Raw genomic sequence first — 21,817 nt, forward strand, 5'->3', positions numbered from 1 at the left:
TTCTCTAGGATTTTGATTGTTTCCTGTCTAATATTTAGGTCTTTCATCCATTTTGACTTTATTTTTGTGTATAGTGTAAGAAAGTACTCTAGTTTCATTCTTTTTCATATGTCTGTCCAGTTTTCCCAATGCCCTTTTTGGAAGAGACTTTTTTCCACTGGATATTCTTCCCTGCTTTGTCAAAGATTGGTTGACCATGGAATCGTGAGTCCTAGTGAGTCCTATTCTGGGTTCTCTATTCTGTTCCACTGATCTATGTGTCAATTTTTGTGCCAGTACCATACTATATTGATGACTACAGCTTTGTAATATAACTTGAAAATCAGGATGCATTCAAGTTCGTTTTTCTTCAGGATTCTTTTGGATATTTGGGGTCTTTTGTGGTTTCATTCTAATTTTAAGACTGTTCTAGCTCTGTGAAAAATGCTGTTGTTATTTTTATAGGAGTTGCATTAAATGTGTAAATTTCTTTGTGTACCATAGGCATTTTTAACAATCTTTGTTCTTTCAATCCATGAGCATGGAATGCTTTTTCATTTCTTTCTGTTCTCTTCAATTTTGTTCATAAGTGTTCCACAGTTTTCAGAGTACATATCTTTTAACTATTTAGTTAGATTTATTCCTAGTTATCTCTTTGTTTTTGGTGCAATTGCAAATCGGATCAATTCCTTGATTTCTTTTTCTGCTGCATCGCTACTCGTGTAAAGAAATGTGACAGATTTGTGCACATTTATTTAATATACTGAAACTTTGCTGAATAAATATATTAGTTCTTGCAAATTTTTTGTGAATTCTTTTGGGTTTCTCACAGACAGAATCATGTTGTCTGCAAGTAGTGAAAGTTTTACTTCTTCCTTCCCAATTTGGATGCCTTTATTTCTTCTTGTTGTCTGATTACTGAGGCTAAGACATAAGGCTATGTTGAATAATAATTGTGAGAGTGGCATCCCTGTCCCATTTCTGACCACAAAGAAAAGATTCTCAGTTTTTTGCCATTGGGGGAGATATTACCTATGGGTCTTTTTTTACATGGCCTTTGTGATGCTGAGGTATATTCCATTCATACCTAATTTATTAAGAGTTTCCTTTTTGTCAAGAATGGATGTTGTATTTTTTCAAATGCTTTTTCTGCGTATATTGAGAGAATCATATGGTTCTTATCTTTTCTTTTGATAATGTGGTATATCATGTTGATTGATTTGCAAGTTTTGAACTACCACTGCAGCCCATGAATAAGTCCCAATGGAATGTAGTGAATACTTCTTTCAATGTACTGTTAAATTCAACTTTCTGCTATCTTGTTGAGAATTTTTGCATCAATTTTTCTCTTTTATACATATATATATTTTTATTGGAGTTCGATTTTCCAACGTATAGTATAACACCCAGTGCTCATCCCGTCAGATGCCCCCCTCAGTGCCTGTACCCCACCACCCCATCTCCCGGCCCACCTCCCCTTCCACTGCCCCTTGTTCATTTCCCAGAGTTAGAAGTCTCTCATGTTCTGTCATCCACTTGGATATGTGTCACTCACTTTCTCTCCTTTCCCATTAATCCCTTTCACTATTTTTTATATTCTTCGAATGAGTGAAACCATATAATATTTGTCCTCTGATTAACTAAATTCACTCAGCATAATACCCTCCAGTTCTATCCACGTTGAAACAAATGGTGGGTACTCTTTGTTTCTAATGGCTGAGTAATATTCCATTGTATATATAGACCACATTTTCTTTATCCATTCATCTTTAGATGGACACTGAGGCTCCTTCCACAGTTTGGCTATTGTCGACATTGCTGGTATAAACATTGGGGTGGCTATTTTACCGACAGCTGCCGGGGAGCCCAGCGCAATGCGTCCTGCCGCGTTGGTTCCCGTGGGTTGCCACGCCATGTCCACCCAGAAGATCGTCTTCCAGGGCCCGGGGCCGTGGGGCTTCGTGGGGGGCAAAGACCGAACAACCTCTGGCCATTTCCCGGGTCACTCCTAGAAGCAAGGCTGAGGGAGCTAACTTATGCATCGGAGATGTAATCACAGCCATCAATGGGGAAAATAGCAGTGGTATGACACACCTGGAAGCTCAGAAAAAAATCAAGGGCTGCATGGACAACATGACCCTCACAGTCACCAGATCTGAACAAAAAACCTGGTCTTCCCTGGTGACAGAGGAAAGGAAACGTCATCCGTAGAAGATGAATTTGGCCTCGGAACCCCAAGAGGTCCTGCACATAGGAAGCGCCCACAACCGGAGTGCCATGCCCTTTACCGCCTTGCCGGCCTCCAGCTCTGCCCCCAGGGTCATCACAAACCAGTACAACAACCCAGATGGTCTCTATTCCTCTGAAAACATATCCAACTTCAACAACACCTTGGAGTCAAAGACAGCAGCCAGTGGGCAGGAGACAAATGGCAGAGCCTTAGACCATTCTCAGCCTCTAAGCAGACTAGTCAATGACAAAGAATCTGAAGTTTACAAGATGCTTCATGAGAAACAGGAGTTAAATGAGCCCCCCCAAGCAATCCACTTCATTCCTGGTATTGCAGGAAATCTTAGAGTCTGAGAAGAAAGGGGATCCCAACAAGCCATCAGGTTTCAGAAGTGTTAAGGCTCCAGTCACTAAAGTGGCTGCATCTATTGGAAATGCCCAGAAGTTGCCCATGTGTGACAAATGTGGCACCGGCATTGTCAGCGTGTTCGTGAAGCTCCGGGACCGCCACCGTCACCCTGAGTGTTATGTGTGCACTGAATGTGGCCCCAATCTGAAACATAAGAGCCATTTCTTCATGTAGGATCAGATCTACTGTGAAAAGCACGCTCGGGAGCAGGTCACACCCCCTGAGGGCTACAATGTGGTCACAGTGTTTCCCAAGTGAACCGGCAGGTCCACACCTGTTGCAACTCGATCTCTAAATGCTCTGGCCCTCTCCTCTTTTGAAAGTTCTTGCTGAATCTGGTTTTATCCCTGCTCATTAAACACCACGTCTCCCTGCCTCTGCTAACTGACTCACTGGCTGTGTGACGCCTGCTTTTACAATTAACAGAGGATTGTTTTGTTCAGTGGCCTCCTTGCCAGCATCCTTGGGTCTTCTCTTTACTTCAGTTCATTTCTGCTGCAGATGGACATCAGCCACATTTGAACCAAACTGTATTGAACATGCCTGACATTGTTTCGGTTTTACTCAATAAATTTATAGACTCCAGAAAACAATTGGGGTGCAGGTGTCCTGCGGTTTCACTGCATCTGTTACTTTGGGGTAAATCCCCAGTGGTGCAATTGCTGAGTCATAGGGTAGCTCTATTTTTAACTCTTCGAGAAACCTCCATGCAATTCTACAGAGTGGCTGTACCAGCTCACATTCCCACCAAGAATGCAAGAGGGATCCCCTATCTCCACATCCTCTCCAATATTTGTAGTTTTCTGTCTTGTTAATTTTCACCATTCTCACTGGTGTGACATGGTATCTGAATGGCAGCCTTGCTGGATGTAGTATTATTGGCTGCATATTTCCCAATCAACATGTTGAATATATCTTGCCACCATCTTATGGCCTGCTAATTTTCTGTGGCAGATCTGCTGTGGATGAGATCTGTCGTGTGTGTGTGTGTGTGTGTGTGTGTGTGTGTGTGTTCTGTCTTCCCTTATAAGTCTGAGACATTTTTTTTCCTTTGCTGCTTTCAGGATTCTCTCCTTGCCTGTGTATTTTGTGAATTTGGGTATGACATGCCTTGACCTCAGTCAACTTTTGTTGAATTTAATGGGAGTTGTCTGTGCTTCTTGGATACTGATGAATGTATCCTTCTCCAGATTAGGACAATTTTTGGCTATAATTTGCTCAAATAAACCTTCTGCCCCCTTTCCCTCTTCATTTTCTGGAACTACTATAATACAAACGTTATCCATTGTAATACGTCACTGTGTTCCCTCAGTCTACCTTCGTGATCCATTACCTTTGTTTCCCTTTTCTTTTCAGGTTCATTATTTCCCATAATTTATCTTTTGTATCATTGATTTTTTTCCTGTTTCATCCATCCTCATTTTTATAGCCTCTATTTGGTTTGCATCTCAGTTATAGCATTTTTTTTTCAGGCTGACTAGATTTTAGTTCTTTTATCGCTGCAGTAAGGAATTTTCTAGTATCTTCTATGCTTTTTTCAAATCCAGCTAGTATGCTTATAATTGTTGTTTTAAATTCTCATTCAGACATCTTACTTATATCTGCATTGATTATATCTCTATTTATCATTTCTTCTTGTTCTTTCTTTTGGGGTGAGTTCCTTTGCCTTGTCATTTTGGAGTGAAAAAAACAGACAAAAAGAAAAAAATAAAATTGAATGCTAATTTTGTGAAATGCACAAAGGGTTGCGGAAGGGGAGGTGGGCAGGGGGTTGGGGTAACTGGGTGACAGACACTGAGGAGGGCACTTGGGATGAGCACTGGGTGTTATACTATATGTTGGCAAATCAAACTTCAATAAAAATAAATGAAAAAATAAAAATAAAAAACAAAATAAAATTGAAAATCAAAATTGAAAGAAAACCATAAATAAAGCTAGGTCCTAGGTGTGTTTTGGTGTGCTTGTTAAGAAAAGTTTACACAGGTTATTTTTCTGGTTTGCAGATGTGTAGCTTTGTTCTCTAAGACTTCTGATTGATTTATTGGGTGTTCAGAATGATGTTATATTTATCTAGCTGTGTTTGAGTGAGGAAGCCAACATAGGGTCATCCTACTACTCTGCCATCTTACCTCCCTCCTCATTTGTTTTGTTTCTTAAATTCCAGTAAAAAAAGGGCAGAAGACATTAATGGACATTTTTCCAAAGAGATATGCAGATTATCAACAGACATATAAAGATACTCAACATCACTCATCATCATAGAAATACAAATCAAACTACAATGAGATATCACCTCATATCTGGCAGAATGGCTGAAACCAACAATACAATAAACAACAGGTGTTGCCAAGGATGCAGAGAAAAGGAACCCTCTTAGGTTTTTGGTGGGAATGCAAAGTGGTACAGCCACTCTGGGAAACACTATGGATGTTCCTCAAAAAGTTAAAAACAGAACTACCTACAATCCAGCAGTTGCACCACTACATATTTACCCAAAGGATACAAAAATATCAATTCAAAGAGATGCACCCCAATGTTTATAGCATGATCTACAATAGCCAAATTATGGAGAAACCCTATCATCCAGCAATTGCAATGCTATGTATTTATATAAAGGATACAAAAAATCAATTCAAAGAGATGCACCCTAGTGTTTATAACATGATCTACCATAGCCAAATTATGGGAAAAGCCTAAACATCCTTCAACTGCTGAATGGATAAATATGTGGTATATGTGTACAATAGAATATTAGTCCACCATAAATAGAATGAAGTCTTGCCATTTGCAATGATATGGATGGAGCTAGAGAGCATTATGCTTAGTGACATAAGTCAGTCAGTGAAAAACAAATACTTCATGATTTCACTCACATGTGGAATTTAAGAAACAACAAATGATTGTTGTTATGGTGGGCATTTTTATTATATATTAATTATACAAATATTTGAGTATTATTTTAGAAGACTTTAAAGTAATTAAGAAGACTATTATTTTAGAATATCTTATTTAAATATTTTGCTTTAGCAAGCAGTCATCCTGTTTATGTTTAGCATGTAAGTACTGGCCTACTTTTTGACTGTGGTTTTGATGACAGCTTCATTTTCTGAGTCTTTGTGTTGTTGTTTTGGTGTTGGTCTGTATCTATAAGGTCCTTATTGATGATTTCCAAGGTGATGGAATCAGCTTTCCCAGGCAGGGTTTTGTGGTATCAATCTTTGGGAAAGGGGAGTCTCAAGATCAGGAAGTTTCAGGAACAAAAAGTTTCTAGCCCCTGAGCCCTTGTTTTATATGAAACTTGTGCCTGTGGGAGATGGATAGTATTTCCCAGGTAAGTTGCTCACTGAGCGAGGATCCTTCTTGCTATTTACCTCTGGCTTCTGTGGTAAAGATTGTGGAAATAAAAGACCTTCTGATCCAGGCTCTGCTTATGGTCGGGATGGGGCGGTAGAGGGCAGTGGTGAAGGGATTGTGTCAGTGCCTACCCCTCATCCCATTTCAGGAGACATTGACATTCAGTCTTGGTTAATAACCCCTGGGCTATGATTCCTGAGTCCCTCTTATCTGTGATTCTGTGAATGTTTGTGAGATGAATCCTGGCCCTCAAAAGGAGGCTCTGAGAAGTAAGAAGATTGATTTTGAAAAGGATTTCCTTTTCTCTCTCACTGTGTTTAGAAGCAAACAGGAGTACACAGGTCCACATGAGATGGAGGTTGTCACTCTGTCATCTGTACTGCAGACTGAGAAGGGACATATAAAAATCATGTGATATAATGTTTATATTGTTTTGAAGGTTGTCATGAGGTTGAATTGACATCAAAGGATATGAAAGTGTTTTGGGAATGCTCAGAGGGGAAGAAGAAGGTAATTGTAAAACAAAAATATTAAGTTCTATATCAGAATGGTGATGAGGATAAAGTTGTGTCATACAAAATTGCTGCCCAGGAATAAGAAAAATATAGAATGTGAGCACATATCACACAATGGTGAATAATCAGATTTTTTACTAAGGATTTACATATAATGCTTCAAATTTGGGGATTCTTAAATGCCTCTGGGTATATTCTCTCAAAATGACTACACAGATGGTTACTGTGTAGTCATAAATTTGGTCACTGAATATGGAATCAGAACTGAAGAAGTTCTGTGAATTTATGAAACATTTCTGAAATAGTTATGGCACAAATTAAGATAGTTTTGCAAACTAAACCAAAATATGTGAAATTTGGGGGCCTGTGCATCCTTTCTCTATTTGGTTCCCATGCCAGCATTTATGTCTCTTTGTTGTTATAATAGGCCCTTCCACACTCCAACCTGTATACCACTTTCTAATGGACATATTTTTAAAGGTAAATTTATACATTAAATTGCTCTCTTGGGGATCCCTGGATGGCGCAGCGGTTTAGCGCCTGCCTTTGGCCCAGGGCACGATCCTGGAGACCCGGGATCGAATCCCACGTCGGGCTCCCGGTGCATGGAGCCTGCTTCTCCCTCTGCCTGTGTCTCTGCCTCTCTCTCTCTCTCTCTCTCTCTGTGTGTGTGACTATCATAAATAAATAAAAATTTAAAAAAAAAAATAAATTGCTCTCTTGTCCTTTAAGGCAGAAGATTTAGCCTGGAGTAAATGGTGAAATACACTTTTTTCCTGTCAATGTCTTTTTAGGGATCAGAAGCCTCAATTCTCAAAGGGTTCTGTAATCCATAAGGTTTAAAAACTACCAGTGTTGGGGCGCCTGGGTGGCTTAGTGGTTGAGCATCTGCCTTTGGCTCAGATCGCGATCCCGGAGTCCTGGGACTGAGTCCCACATCAGGCTCCCCTCAAGGAGGCTGCTTCCCCCTCTGCCTATATCTCTGCCTTTCTCTGTGTGTCTCATGAATAAAACAAAACAAACTAACAAAAAAAACCCCACAAAACTACCAGTGTTAAGATGACTTAAAGTTTTTTTTAAGATTTTATTTTTCATTTGTTTGAGAGAAAGAGAGAGATCAAGAGAGCACAAGCAGGGGAAAGGGCAGAGAGACATACAGACTCCCCACTGAGCAAGGAGCCCAACATAGGACTAAATCCCAGACCCCAGCATCATGACCTGAGCTGAAGTCAGATGCTTAACCGACTGAGCCTCCAGGTGTCCTAAGATGACATCCAAGTTTTAAGGTAACAATTTTACTTGCTCCCATTTAGAGTTCTCAAAGGGCTTCTAACCAATGCCCAGGTCACATAGCTAGGAAATTAAGTTCCTGAGGTTTGGATCTAAATTTAATGGTTTTTTTAATGGGTTTAAATAAAGGTCAGATACCATTCTGGGACAAAATTCCAGGTTACTTTCACAAAACACTGTTCTGGAATGATGTGGGGGCATATTGCCAACTACTGGCTCATCCTTGCCCCTCCTCATCTAGAGTTAGGCCTGAGAAGCCCCAGGTTTCCTGAAATTCTTATCAGATTCCTGTCCTCTCAAACTGAAATGTATTTGACAGCTTGAATTATAGATATATCAGCATTTTAAGAACATTATTAGATCTATTCCCCCTGACATCAGGATCATATAAAAGATTCACAGACTTGTTTGAATATCAGATACATTCACAATTTTTCAATGGAAATAACCAAAAAACATCAGGTATCCTAATTTATATTGGTTTCCTATGAGTTCAGCTGTACTATTCTTAGAATGTCAGAGCCAGAGGTGTCCTAAGCCAGAAAAAACCCTTTTACAGGTAAAGATGAAAAAAACAAAGGCTTGTCCAGAATCATAGAATAAGTCAGTGGAATATGGACTAGAAAACAGGATCCTTGACTCCCAGTCACACGTTCATCCCTAGTCAAAAGCTCATCAACAGATGAGTGGCACAGGTTCTCACAAATGCTCCCTCTTTCTTCTGCCCCATTACCCACCCCACCCCCCAAAACTTGTAACTTATGCCAGTTGCTGGTGAAGGAAAGGGTATAGGGAGGAGTAATGAGTACACAAGAATGGGCCAAGGATGGAGTCATGCTCTGGGCAGCAGGCTTTCATGGGGTGCTAGGCTCTTTTATGTCTCCCTTAAGCTCCAGGGATACTCTGACCTCACTGTAATCACACTGCCATCTTGTGGGAGTAGGAGAATGCAGTCACTTCATCCAGCTGGTTATGAAACTCATGGAGGCGTGTGAGCAGGGTACTGAAAAAGATTTTATAACAATTAGCATAGATATTCTCATTTATTAAACATCTACTATGTGTCATACCATGTGAGAAGTATTATATATATATATATATATATATATATATTTATTTATTTTTTCCTACACCCTAGGAAACTAACTACTGTTAATGTCTCAATGAGAAAACTGAACTCCCAATTGATGAGCTGACTTGCTAATAGTTACACAGCCAGTAAATGCCAATGCTAGAACTAAAACCCAGAGGACTGACTGCAGTAAACATACACTTTTTTGATAATAATAGATATCATTGATTTAATTTTATACTATATGTCAGGCAGTGTACTAGGTTGTTGGATATAATATTAAAATCTTTACAATAAACATGTGGGTCAGATATTGTTACTCTTATTTTACATAGAAAGAAACAGAAGTTTAGAGAGTAAATATGACTTGCCTAAGATTTATATAATTAGTCTGATCAGGATTTTAAGCCAGAACTATCTGACTTTAAAACCCATATTCTCCAACATGCTGCCTCTTTCAGAGATTTGAGAGCATGGCATGTAGAAAGCAAATGAAGCTTTCAAAGACAGCCTCCACTTGATGGCTTTGAGGGCAGCTTAAATATCTTACACACTCAGTCTAAGACATTGTACTTCTGGGAGGCAAGAGAAACTCAAGAAATAAGATTGGATAGCTGTGATGTTTGGATCCCAGAGAACTGACCAGCCCTCAAACTTACACCAAATTCCAGAAACATTTGTATACAATGAAATTGGGACAAATTGGGAAACCGAAGGAATTCCCGCTGAGATCAAAATGAGTTGGGACCTCTTAGGAGACTAAAGATTAACTCTTTCCCTGGAGAAATTTTCCTCATTGTGCTTCTCAGGGTTACTACCTTAAAGTGACTTCTTACAAATAAGGAAACTTGGTGCTGATTTTCTGCTACTTCTATTCAACTGATTCTTTTCAGTCTATAAAGTGCTATCACTTTACAGCTTGTATACAATCAGTCCAAATAAGCTATATATCGCCTGTGTTCTACCTCTCTAGAACTTAAGGTGAAAAGAGAGAGCTAAAGTATTGCTGCTGGTTCATAGTTTTCCATCTTTCAATTTCTGCAGGAACCAGTATAATCCTCTCTAAAATTATGGGTGATTATTTTATGGTACTCTTTACTGAATTTGCACCTTTGTGCCTCAGTAGCTTAGCATAGCACCTTAACCCAACTAGTGCTGATGAGATGTTAAATAAATGAAGAAAATCAACTTCACAAAGTACATCTATGTCTTTCATCCACTGGACAGGGAAGGAAAAACAGAGGCAAATTTCCAAAATCAGCTCATCAAATCCCCATCCAGATTCTTTTTAAGCATCTCCACCCAACTGGTCTTTCAAGCCCTGCTTGCACATTTTCAGTTACAGGTACTCATGAGTAGGCCACTTACTTACTGAAGTCTTCCTTGTGTGGAATTAACTCTTACCCTTTGTGGCTTCTACCCATGGATTTTAGCTCCACACAGACTCTGTCCTTTCTGTCTGCCCTATCCAAGATGTGAGCTCCAGTTCATTCAATTATTTTACACAGCACCTGGGCTCTTGCCTCTTCTTTATTCTACTTACTTCTCCTCTGTACCCAATCGACTTTTTCTCTATCATTTTTGAAGAATAAGGACCAGAGCTGGAAACAGAACACCTGCTTGGCAGTATAGACTAGAGAGTAATGTCACCTCCTCTGTTCTGAAAAATAATAAAGTGAAATCTGTTTTTTGGAAACCATGTCACCTTCTGGGGGTATGCAAACTATGGCATGTGGGTCAAATATGGCCCACTCTACTTGTTTTTATAAATAAGGTTATGTTGGTACACAGCCATGGCCATTAATTTACATACTATCTTTGGCTGCTTTCATGCTGTAAGGGAAGAACTGAGTAGCTGCTACAAAAACCATATGCTTTGCAACACCTAAACTACTTACTATCTGTTCTTTAAAATTTTGCCACTCCCTATCCTTGATTCATTTTAAGCTCCCTGTTAAAAGACTATTATCAATACTAACCTCATGGGTAAAAACAAAAATTAAAATCCAAACTGAGACTCAGAGAACTGAAATGATTTGCCTAAATTCACACAACTTGGGCATGACCAAAGATGGATTTTGAACCCAGGTCTGTTGGTTCACAATCCAGTGTTCCTCATGGTCTCCTCAGTGCTCACTGCAAGCCACTTCAAGCTAGAACATGTTGTGGTAGTGGCTCCATGGTTTATAACAGCCTTAGTTGAGTTCCCACTCTCAGCCAATATTTGCCTATGTCAGTTCCTCTTACTCAGGTCAGTTTTTCTCATCTACTCCTTTGTTCCATTACTGGTCACCTTGCCACTGGAGTCATAGTCTCCTTGGTCAATGATCAGGATAGGCTTTCTAAAGAAAAAGCTATTCAGTAGCCTTTGCTTATAGGAGTAGGAGAACCAGGCTGGCTGAACCTCAAAGCCCAATAGGGCACAAAGAAAGTCTCATCATCCCTCATGTCCTTGAATCTGGAAATATTTCTAAGAGAAAAAAAATGAGGTACTGAGTGATGGAGATTAAGAGAGAGAGTGATAAACAGAGACAGAGAAAATAGGAATGAACATATACTTGATTAACAAGGACAAACTACCTTTGATTTATTCCTTTTCAGATTAATCAATCCTGATTTTTGTAGCTGGGCATTTACTTAGAACCTGGCTTCTGGAGGGGTAAAGCTGCCCAGATATCCCTGCCCATACTTTGAGGGCAGTCCTGATCTAGTACACACAGGCTAGTGGGACAGTGGGTGGGTTGGGGGAGGTCAAAACAAGAAGTTTAGACTGCTATGAGGCTTTTCCTCAGCTCTGAGTCTCTCTCCTTGACCATACATCCACCTACAAAAGGAAAACAAGGACTCCCAGGAATACTAGGAGCAAAACATTATAGGTACATATCTACCTTATGAACTTTATTACCAAAAAATATCAGAACTCAAGGGGTTCTTAGATGTCATATTGTCCAACCACCTAATTTTACAGGTAAGAAAACATCAGCTTGAAGAAGAAAAACCATCCATGTATGTTCACATAGCAGATGAGTTTACATGCACAGAGTCAATTCACTCTTCAATTTGGGAAAGTCCCTTGCCTAAATCATTCATTTGGAGATGGGAAAACTCAGGCTAAATCTGCAGGACAAAATTGTACCTCATTCAATTATATATCCCCACACCTAACAAAGTGTCTTGAATAGACCAAAAACTGAAGACATGTTTCTATTAATAAAGAGGTCTCCAAATTTAAGAACATGTTATCAGCAACTATGTGCCAACAAATTAGGCAATCTGGAAGAAATGGATGCATTCCTGCAAACTTTATAAGTTTGGTAATTTATAACTACCAAAAGTGAAACAAGAAGAAATAAAAAGTCTGAACAGACCCATAACCAACAAAGAAATTAAAGCAGTAATCAAAACCCCCACCCCCAAAGAAAACCAACAAGAGTCCAGGGCCAGGTGACTTCCCAGGGATATTCTACCAAATATTTATTTTATTCTATTTTTTTATGTTATTTATTTATTCGTGAGAGACACACAGAGAGAGGCAGAGACACAGGCAGAGAGAGAAGCAAACTCCATACAGGGAACTTGATGAGGGACTCAATCCCAGGACTCTCAGGATCACACCCTGGATGGAAGGCAGGTGCGCTCTCTCTCTCTCTCTCTCTCTCTATCTCATGAATAAATAAATAAATAAATAAATAAATAAATAAATAAATAAAATCTTTTAAAAAAAGAGATACCACCTTACACAACTCAGAATGCCTAAAATTAACAAGATAGGAAACAACAAATGTTGGTGAGGATGTGGAAAAAGGAAAGTCTCTTCCACTGTTGGTGGGAATGCAAACTGGCATAGTCACTCTGGAAAATAGTATGGAGGTTCCTCAAGAAGTTAAAAATAGTGCTACCCTATGACTCAGCAATTGCACTACTGCATATTTACCCCAAAGGTACAAATGTAGTTACCTGAAGAGGCACCTTCTCCCCAGTGTGTACAGAAGTAATGTCCACAATAGCCAAACTATGGAGAGACTGAGATATCCATTGACAGAAAAATGGATAAGGAAGGTGTGGTATATATAATACAATGGAATATTACTTAGCCATCAGAAAAGGATGAATACTTGCCATTTACAGTGATGTGGATGGAACTGGAGGGCATTATGCTGAATAAAATGTCAATCAGGAAAAGACACTTATCACACAGTATCACTAATATGTGGAATATAAGAAATAGCACAGAGGATCATATGGTAAGGGGAGGAAAAACTGATTGGGAAGTCATCAGAGAGGGAGAAAAACCATAAGAGACTCTGAACTATAGAAAACAAATTGAGGGGTGCTGGAGGGGAGGTGGGTGAGGATAACTGGGTGATGGGCATTAAGGGGGACATGTGATGTGATGAGCACTTGGTGCTATATGCAACTAATGAGTTATTGAACACTAAATTGGAAACTAAGTATGTAGTATATGTTAGCTAATTGAATTTAAATTAAAAAAAATAAAAAAGAGAAAGAGACCTCAAATCTTAAGAAAGGATCTTTGACATGATCTTGTTAGCAGACATTCCAATTTATAGGTGAATAAATAGAGACCCACTTAGGGAAATGTTTGATCCTACATCCAGTAAAAAATAGAGTTGAGACAAGAATCCTGTCATCATCTAGTTAAGCAATGTGTCCAAAGTACAACAGTTAGTATATGACATTGCAAAATGAGTCTATTTTTTCCTTGCTGAAACTTTACATTTATACCTCTTTCCTTCCTATTTTCCTTCCTTCTTTTTCTTTCTTCTTTTTTGAAACATTTCCTGAATATCTGATATGCATGGAGGAAGACAGAAATGCATAAGATCCAGTTCATGCAAACAAGGGGCTCACATCCTTTGGAAGAGATAAAAATGCAAACATGCATTTACCAAATGCACGCAGTCAACAATTGGAAGTAGGAGTGCCAAATCAGAATGGAAGAGTCATGGAATATTTCTCAGAGGGATTGACATTTCAGTTGGCTCCTGGTAAGATAGTAGGTCTTTACTGGGAATATAAAGTGGAAAAGATATATTTTAGAAAGAAAGAATAGCATTAGCAAAGATGTGGCATATTTAGAGAACATTGAATACTAAAGCATGGCTGGCACATAGCATAGCATAGTCAAGGGTGGAGGTAGCCTTTAAGGGGTAGGAAAATTGAGAAAGCAGATTGTAAAAGCTTTGAAAAACAGAATAAGGATCACAGACTTTAGTCTGAGGGTCAACAGGAAAGGTTTTGAAGTAGGGTAATGACGTACTCAGTTTTCTGGCATAAATTGATCCCTAGTAAGAGTACAGACAACTCTTACCTCTGTCATGAGATACCATTGACCCTACTTTTGTTTACTCTGCCCCAATTTGGGGTCCTCAAGGTCCTGCTGAATTTAATAGGCATTAAGAGCAAGATTCTCACTATGCTATTAAAGACTTCCCTAGCCACCTGGAAACAACTCTTCTTATAGTCTCTCCCTCTAATTTCTTCTTATCAGATTCAAAAGTCTGGGACAGTAAGTTCAACATAGGTACATTGACATGCACTGAAAATGTATGGAAGACCCAGTTTCTTTTTTTTTTTTTTACATCAAAAAGACATTTTATTTTTAATTTATTTTTTAATACCATCTTTTTTTGTATATTTTTATTGGAGTTCAAATTGCCAACATATAGTATAACACCCAGTGCTCATCCTGTCAAGTGCCCCCCTCAGTGCCCATCACCCAGTCACCTCAACCCCCCACCCGCCTCCCGTTTCACTACCCCTTGCTCATTTCCCAGAGTTAGGAGTCTCTCATGTTCTGTCACCCTCTCTGATATTTCCCACTCATTTTTTCTCCTTTCCCCTTTATTCCCTTTCACTATTATTTATATTCCCTGAATTAATGAAACCATATAATGTTTGTCCTTCTCCAATTGACTTACTTCATTCAGCATAATACCCTCTAGTTCCATCCACGTTGAAGCAAATGGTGGGTATCTGTTGTTTCTAATGGCAGAGTAATATTCCATTGTATATATAGACAACATCTTCTTTAACCATTCATCTTTCAATGGACAACAAGGCTCTTTCCACAGTTTGGCTATTGTGGACATGGCTGCTATAAACATTGGGGTGCAGGTGTCCTGCCATTTCACTGCATCTATATCTTTGGGGTAAATCCCCAGCAGTGCAATTACTGGATCGTAGGGCAGATCTATTTTTAACACTTTGAGGAACCTCCACACAGTTTTCCAGAGTGGCTGTCCCAGTTCATATTCCCACCAACGGTGTAAGAGGGTTCCCCTTTCTCCACATCCTCTCCAACATTTGTGGTCTCCTGCCTTGTTAATTTTCCCCATTCTCACTGGTGTGAGGTGGTATCTCATTGTGGTTTTGATTTGTATTTCCCTGATGGCCAGTGATGCGGAGCATTTTCTTCTGTGCTTGTTGGCCATGTCTATGTCTTCTTTGGTGAAATTTCTGTTCATGTCTTTTGCCCATTTCATTATTGGATTGTTTGTTTCTTTGCCGTTGAGTTTAATAAGTTCTTTATAGATCTTGGATACTAGCCCTTTATCTGATATATCATTTGCAAATGGACGACCCAGTTTCTAATGCTGTTTCAATCATTTTGTTGTGGCCACGGAGGTTCAAAGGCAAAGAAAAACTTTGCAGAGGGCAAAGTCAGGGCCAATGAAGAAAATAGTTTCTTTCAAAGAAGAGAATCTCTGTGTCCAACCAAGGAAGCAAATTTATTCTCAGAGATTTTGTAATTCCTGCCCAGCAAGATTGTTACAGACAAGAGTCTATTGTGAATTTCTTATTTTTCTTTTCCTAAAGAAGGTATTTTGTTGTGATAATTTTATTTCTATTTAACCACTGTTTTTAGGGTGTGGGCAAGGGACAAGTAACTTTTCATTTAGTTTACAAGTTACTGTATTATGGGGAGCAATATCTGGAGTTGAAGGGGCTGTTTCTGGACTGTGAGTTGGATAGAGTAACTGTATGACACTTCAGATTGTCTTCCTTGGGGATGAATTAAATATATTCTATGTGAATGAAGAAGTGTATGTGAGTGGGAATGGGGTGGACTTTGGCAGTCTTCTAGTTGTCCAACAATCTCCACTTTCCTCTACCTCGTGTAAGAAAAGAAACCCTAAGTTTTAGATGGGCATATAGCCACATGCTGAGAGATTATATTTTCTAGTGTTCCTGGGAAATTATCATCTTTATATTGCAGAAGAAGAAACAAAGGCTCTGAGAAGTTAAGTGATTTAACAAAAATAATCTAGCTATTAAATGGCTAATTTGGGATCCAAGATGAAAACTGTCTTGGTGCTGCTCTTATCTCCATAGATTTTTATTCACAATCACAGGCTAGTTTGAAAAAGTCGGGGGATGAGGTATAGGAATTAATCCAAGAGTGAAAAGTGAACTTTAATTTGTGACATACACAATAGTTTTCCAAGTCTGAATTGCTTTTTGTGTCAAGTTTTTTTTTAAGACCTCATTCATTTATTCAAGAGAGACACACAGAGAGAGTCAGAGACATGAGCAGAGAGAGAAGCATGCTCCACGCAGGAAGCCCGATGAAAGACTTTATCCCAGGACCCCAGGATCATGCCCTAGGCCCAAGGCAGGTGCTCAACTACTGAGCAACCCCGGCGTCCCTTGTTCCAAGTTTTTAAACTTAAATTCCAGTTAGTTAACATACAGTGTATTATTAGTTTTGGTAGAATTTAGTGATTCACATACAACACCCAGTGCTCATCACAACAAGTGCACTCCAAATACCCATCACCTCTTTAACCTACCCCCCTCCCCTCCCCTCCAGTATCCCTGTTTGTTCTCTATGGTTAAAAGCCTGTTTTCTGGTTTGCTTCTCTCCCCCCAACCATGTTCATCTGTTTTTTTTCTTAAATTCCACATATGAGTGAAATCATATTATATTTGTCTTTCTCTTAATCAAACCTATTTCACTTAGCATAATACTCTCTAAATCTATGCACATCTTCACAATCAGCAAGATTTAATTGTTTTTCATGGCTGAGTAATATTCATAAGGGACACACAAATGAAATCTACAATGGCATATCACCTCACACCTGGCAGAATGGCTAAAATTAACAATTGAAACAACAGATGTTGGTGAGAATGCAGAGAAAAAGGAACTTTCTTACACTGTTGGTAGGAATGTAAACTGGTGCAACCACTCTGGAAAACAATATGGAGTCTCCTAAGAAAGTGAAGAATAGAATTACCCTACAACCCAGCAATTGCACTAATAGGTATTTACCCAAAGGATACAAAAATACTGATTTGAAGAGATACATGCACTCTGATGTTTATGGCAGCACTATCAAATAACCAAATTATGGAAAGAGCCAAAGCATTCAACAACTGATGAATGAATAAAGAATATGTGGCATCTAAATACAATGGAATATTGCTCATCAAGTCAAAATTGCTTAACTCCATTTTTTCCAGATAGCAATTTTCAGTTACATGCTATGTATTTCAGAATATAATGGCTTTCAAAATGCATTTAATTGTTCTTATATAGATGGAAACTCTGAGGACTAAAGAAGGAGAATGACTTGGCAAAGGCAGTTTTGCTAGAATAAGGACTATGGCAAAGTTTGATGTTCATTATCCTCCAGTTTAGTTGTTGTTCTTGGAATTCGAAAAGGACCCTCAAACCACTGAGTTTAGCATTACCAAAACTATGTTATATACACTTGATAGATGTCAATCAAAAACAATTATTTGCTTAGATAAGTTACTGAAATTCTAAATTAAACAAGCATCTAGACAAATTTAAATAGGTTTTCTTTCCAATTCTGCTATGTTGCCATAGGGAAGTTACTTAAACTCTCTGTACACTGTTTTCTCAATTCTAAAAGGGGGATAATGTACATTATTGCATGCTGTTCCCAACCTTACAGCCCTGACTGCCCTGGCATGCAGACCCTCAACTGCCACAGTGGTTCAGGGTACCTAGCATAGGACTAGTGGCCCATCACAAATTTTGCTAATACCCTGGTGCCACTCCAAAGTTCCCTGGTGGGCACACTCCCTTAGAGATGGCCTCTGTGAGTCCCACTAACACCACAGAGAGCAATCATGAGCAACAACAGGCAGAGAGTCACTGCAGATGACTACGCTGAAAGGACAAGTTACCCAGACACAACAGAAGGGTGTAAGGAGCACACATAGAATACTCTAATGAAGTACCAGGTTCTGGTGAACAAGAGACACTACACAGCAGGACCTCTTCTTCATAAAGCCACTATTTCCAAGAGGAGAAGACGCAGCTGACTTTCTTAAGCACAGAAACAGAACAAACAAGCAGAAAAAATGGAGAGATGGAAATTTATTCCAAATGAAAGAACAGGACGAGGCCACAGCCAAAAACTATGCAAAACCAGATAGAAGTAACATCAAAGATAGAGAATTTAAAGCAATTAACACAAGGATACTCATTGAATGTAAGAAAAGAGTGGAGGACATGAGGGTGACCTTTAACACAGAGATAAGGGATAACATAGAGATAAAGGATTCAATAAATGAAATGAGAAACATGCTTGATGGATGAAGAGCAGAAGGAAGAAGCAAAAGAACAAATGAGTAATCTAGAAATCATAGTAATGGAAAGTAATCAATCTAAACAGAAGAGAGAGAAAATAATTATGCAAAATGAGAAGATTTAGGGAAATCAGTGACTCTATCAAAAGTAATAACATTCATATTATGGGAGTCCAAGAAGAAGAAGAAGGAGAAGAGGAGGAGGAGGAGGAGGAGGAGGAGGAGGAGGAGGAGGAGGAGGAGGAGAAAAGGGGGCAGAAATTTTATTTGAAGGAATTATAGCTGAAAACTTCCCTAATCTGGGGGAAAACAAACAAACAAACAAATATCCAGATTCAGAAAGCACAGAGAACCCCACACACAAAATCGACAAAATCAGACCCACACCCAGACATATTATAATTAAATTGGAATAATATGGTAATAAAGAAAAAAACTAAAAGCAGCAAGTCAAAAGAAGTCCTTAAATTACAAGGAAAAACCCATAAGGCTAGTTGGAGCTTTCTCAACAGACTTTCCAAGTCAGAAGAGAGTGGCATGATAAATTGAAAGTGTTGAAAGGGGAAAATATGCGGGCAAGAATACTTTATCCAGCAAGTCTATCATTAAGAATAAAAGGATGGTTGGAACACCGGGGTGGCTCCACGGTGGAACATCTGCCTTTGGCTCATAGGATCCAGGATCGAGTCCCACATCCGGCTCCCTGTGGGAAGCCTGCTTCTCCCTCTGCCTATGTCTCTGCCTCTCTCTCTCTCTATCTGTATCTCTCATGAATAAATAAATAAACCTTTAAAAAAAAAAAGAATAAAAGGGGGGGGGCGCTTGGGTCGCTCAGTCATTTAAGACTCTGTGGAAAAATTAGAGAGGGAGACAAACCATGACAGATTTCTTACTCTGGGAAACAAACAATGGGTTGTGGAAAAGTGGGGGATGGGGTAACTGGGTGACTGGCACTGAGGAGGGCACTTGATGGGATAAGCACTGGATGTTATACTATATGTTGGCAAATTGAATTTAAATCAAAAAATGTAAAAACAAAATAAACTCAATCATGTTAAATTCAAACAAAACAAAAGACTCTTCCTTCTGCTCAGGTCATGATCCCAGCATCCTGGGATTGAGCCCTTCATTAGACTCCCTGCTCAGTGGGGAGTCTGCTTCTCCCTCTCCCTCTGCCTGCTGCTCCATCTGCTTAGGCTCCCCTTCTCTGTCAAATAAATAAATAAAATCTTTTTAGAAAAGAATAAAAGGAGAGATAAAGAGTTTCCCAGAGAAACAAAAATTAAAGGGATTATGACCACTAAGCTAGCACTGCAAGAAATATTAAAGGGGACTATTTCAGTGGAAAGGAGAGATAAAAATGATAGAATAGAGATAGGAAACACAAAAGCGGTAAAAATGAATATTTCTGTAAAAAGTCAAGGAACTCATAAAAAAGTATAAAATATGATAACATATACCTAAAACATGAGGAGAGGAGGAAAAAAAAACAGTTTCAAATGTAAATGAAACTTACTAAAAGATTGATTTACTAACTACCAAAACAAAAATAGAAAGAAATAGAAAAGACCAATAACATGTAACGAAACTGAATCAGTAATAAAAAAAAATCCCAACAAACAAAAAGTCCAAGACCAGGTGGGTTCACAGGAGAATTCTTCAAAACATGTAAAGAAGCATTAATACCCATTCTTCTCAAACTATTCTAAAATATAGAAAAGGAAGAAGAATTTCCAAATTCATACTAAAGCTCAGCATAACTCTGTACCAAAACTAGATGAAGATGCCACAAAAATATGTTAATATTCTTGATGAATATAAATGCAAAATTCTAAAAAAATACCAGTAAACCAAATTCAACAATACATTTAAAAAAATCATTCACCAGGATCAAGTGGGATTTATTCCTTGGTTGCAAGGATGGGTCAGTATTCACAAATCAATCAATGTGATACACAGCAACAAGAAAAAGGATAAGAACCATATGATAATTTGTATAGACACGCAAAAAGTGTTTGACAAAGTACCATATCCATTCATGATAAAAACTTTCAACAAAGTAGCTTTAGAGGGAATATATCTCAACATAATAAAGGCCATATATAAAAAACTGACAACTAACATCATCCTCATTGGGGAAAAACAGAGCTTTTCCTTTAATGTCAGGGACAAGACAAGGATGTTCCCTTTTACCACTTTTATTCAACATGGTACTGGAAGTTCTATCCACAGCAATCAGACAAAAACAAACAAACAAACAAACAAAAAGATAAATAAATAAATGACATTCAGGATCTTTTTTTTTTTTTTTTTTTTTTTTTTTAGGTCACTGAAAGGGCTTCAGAGATGGAAACCGAAAGCGTTGGTGCCCTCGGCCAAGAGGGTTCAGCCTCAGGACTGACATGGTAGGACTTGTTGATACCCTCCCTCTCCCCGGGTGCTGGCCTCCAGGCGCGGCTGCCGCTTCAAGACCCAGTTCAGTGCGGGAGCGTGCCCTGCCTCCCCCAGGCAGCCCCAGGGCTCTGACGCTGGGCTCCCTCTGTTCTGGTTTTGAACTTGTCTGCTCCCCCCTGGCCTGGGAGCCTCAGAAGCCAGAGCGAAGCCTGACAGCCACAGCACACGAGCCTTGCCCAGAGCCTTTTGGCAACTGCGTACTGAAGGACCGAGTCCCGACCACAACCCTGAGGCCAGGCTCTGGGCCCCCAGGACAGGGGCAGCTGGAGGCATCTCGGATGGGCGATGGGCTGTGCACGCAGCAGCAAAAGTGAACCCCTTAGTTTGCAAAGAGAACAATCCAGATGCTTTGGGACAGGAACGTCTGGCCCTGGGGCACAGTAAAACCACCCCTTCCCGCCCCGGCCCGGAACAGCTGAGGACTCACAGCAGAGCTGGCCTGGGCACACCGGCCATCCGACAGCATATCTGGCCCCTCTAGCTCCCAGAAATGCACATAGTGGTAAGGAAGGGCCTGCATCTTCCCCAGGCAGCACACCTTGCTCCTGGGCTGACACCACAGCAACGGCATCTGATTGCAGCACTGAACAAAGTCACACAAGGTGTCCAGTTTGCCCTCTATCCGTCTCATGTTGTTCTCCTGGAACCTACAAGAGGGGAGGGTCAGCCTGTTACATGTGTGTGTACACATGTTGGAGTCCCTATAAGGTAGAAGTAAAACTTTCACTATTTGCAAATGATATGATACTATAAACAGAAAACCTGAAAGACTCCACTAAAAATTGCTACAATTGATAAACTATTTCAGTAAGGTCATAGGATTCAATATAAATATACAGAAATCGGTTGCATTTCTATGCACCAAAAATGAAGCAGCAGAAAGAGAGATTTTTTTATTTTTATATTTTTATTGGAAATGTTTTGTTATTT

General features: G+C 39.4%; 1 pseudogene; it reads left to right on the forward strand.

Moving 5' to 3' along the window:
• Positions 1–1,892: 1,892 nt before the first annotated feature.
• Positions 1,893–3,140, forward strand: LOC112910626 (PDZ and LIM domain protein 1 pseudogene; annotated as a pseudogene).
• The last annotated feature ends 18,677 nt before the right edge of the window (positions 3,141–21,817 follow it).

The sequence above is a fragment of the Vulpes vulpes genome, chromosome X, assembly GCF_048418805.1.
Source record: "Vulpes vulpes isolate BD-2025 chromosome X, VulVul3, whole genome shotgun sequence".
Lineage (NCBI taxonomy): Eukaryota > Metazoa > Chordata > Mammalia > Carnivora > Canidae > Vulpes > Vulpes vulpes.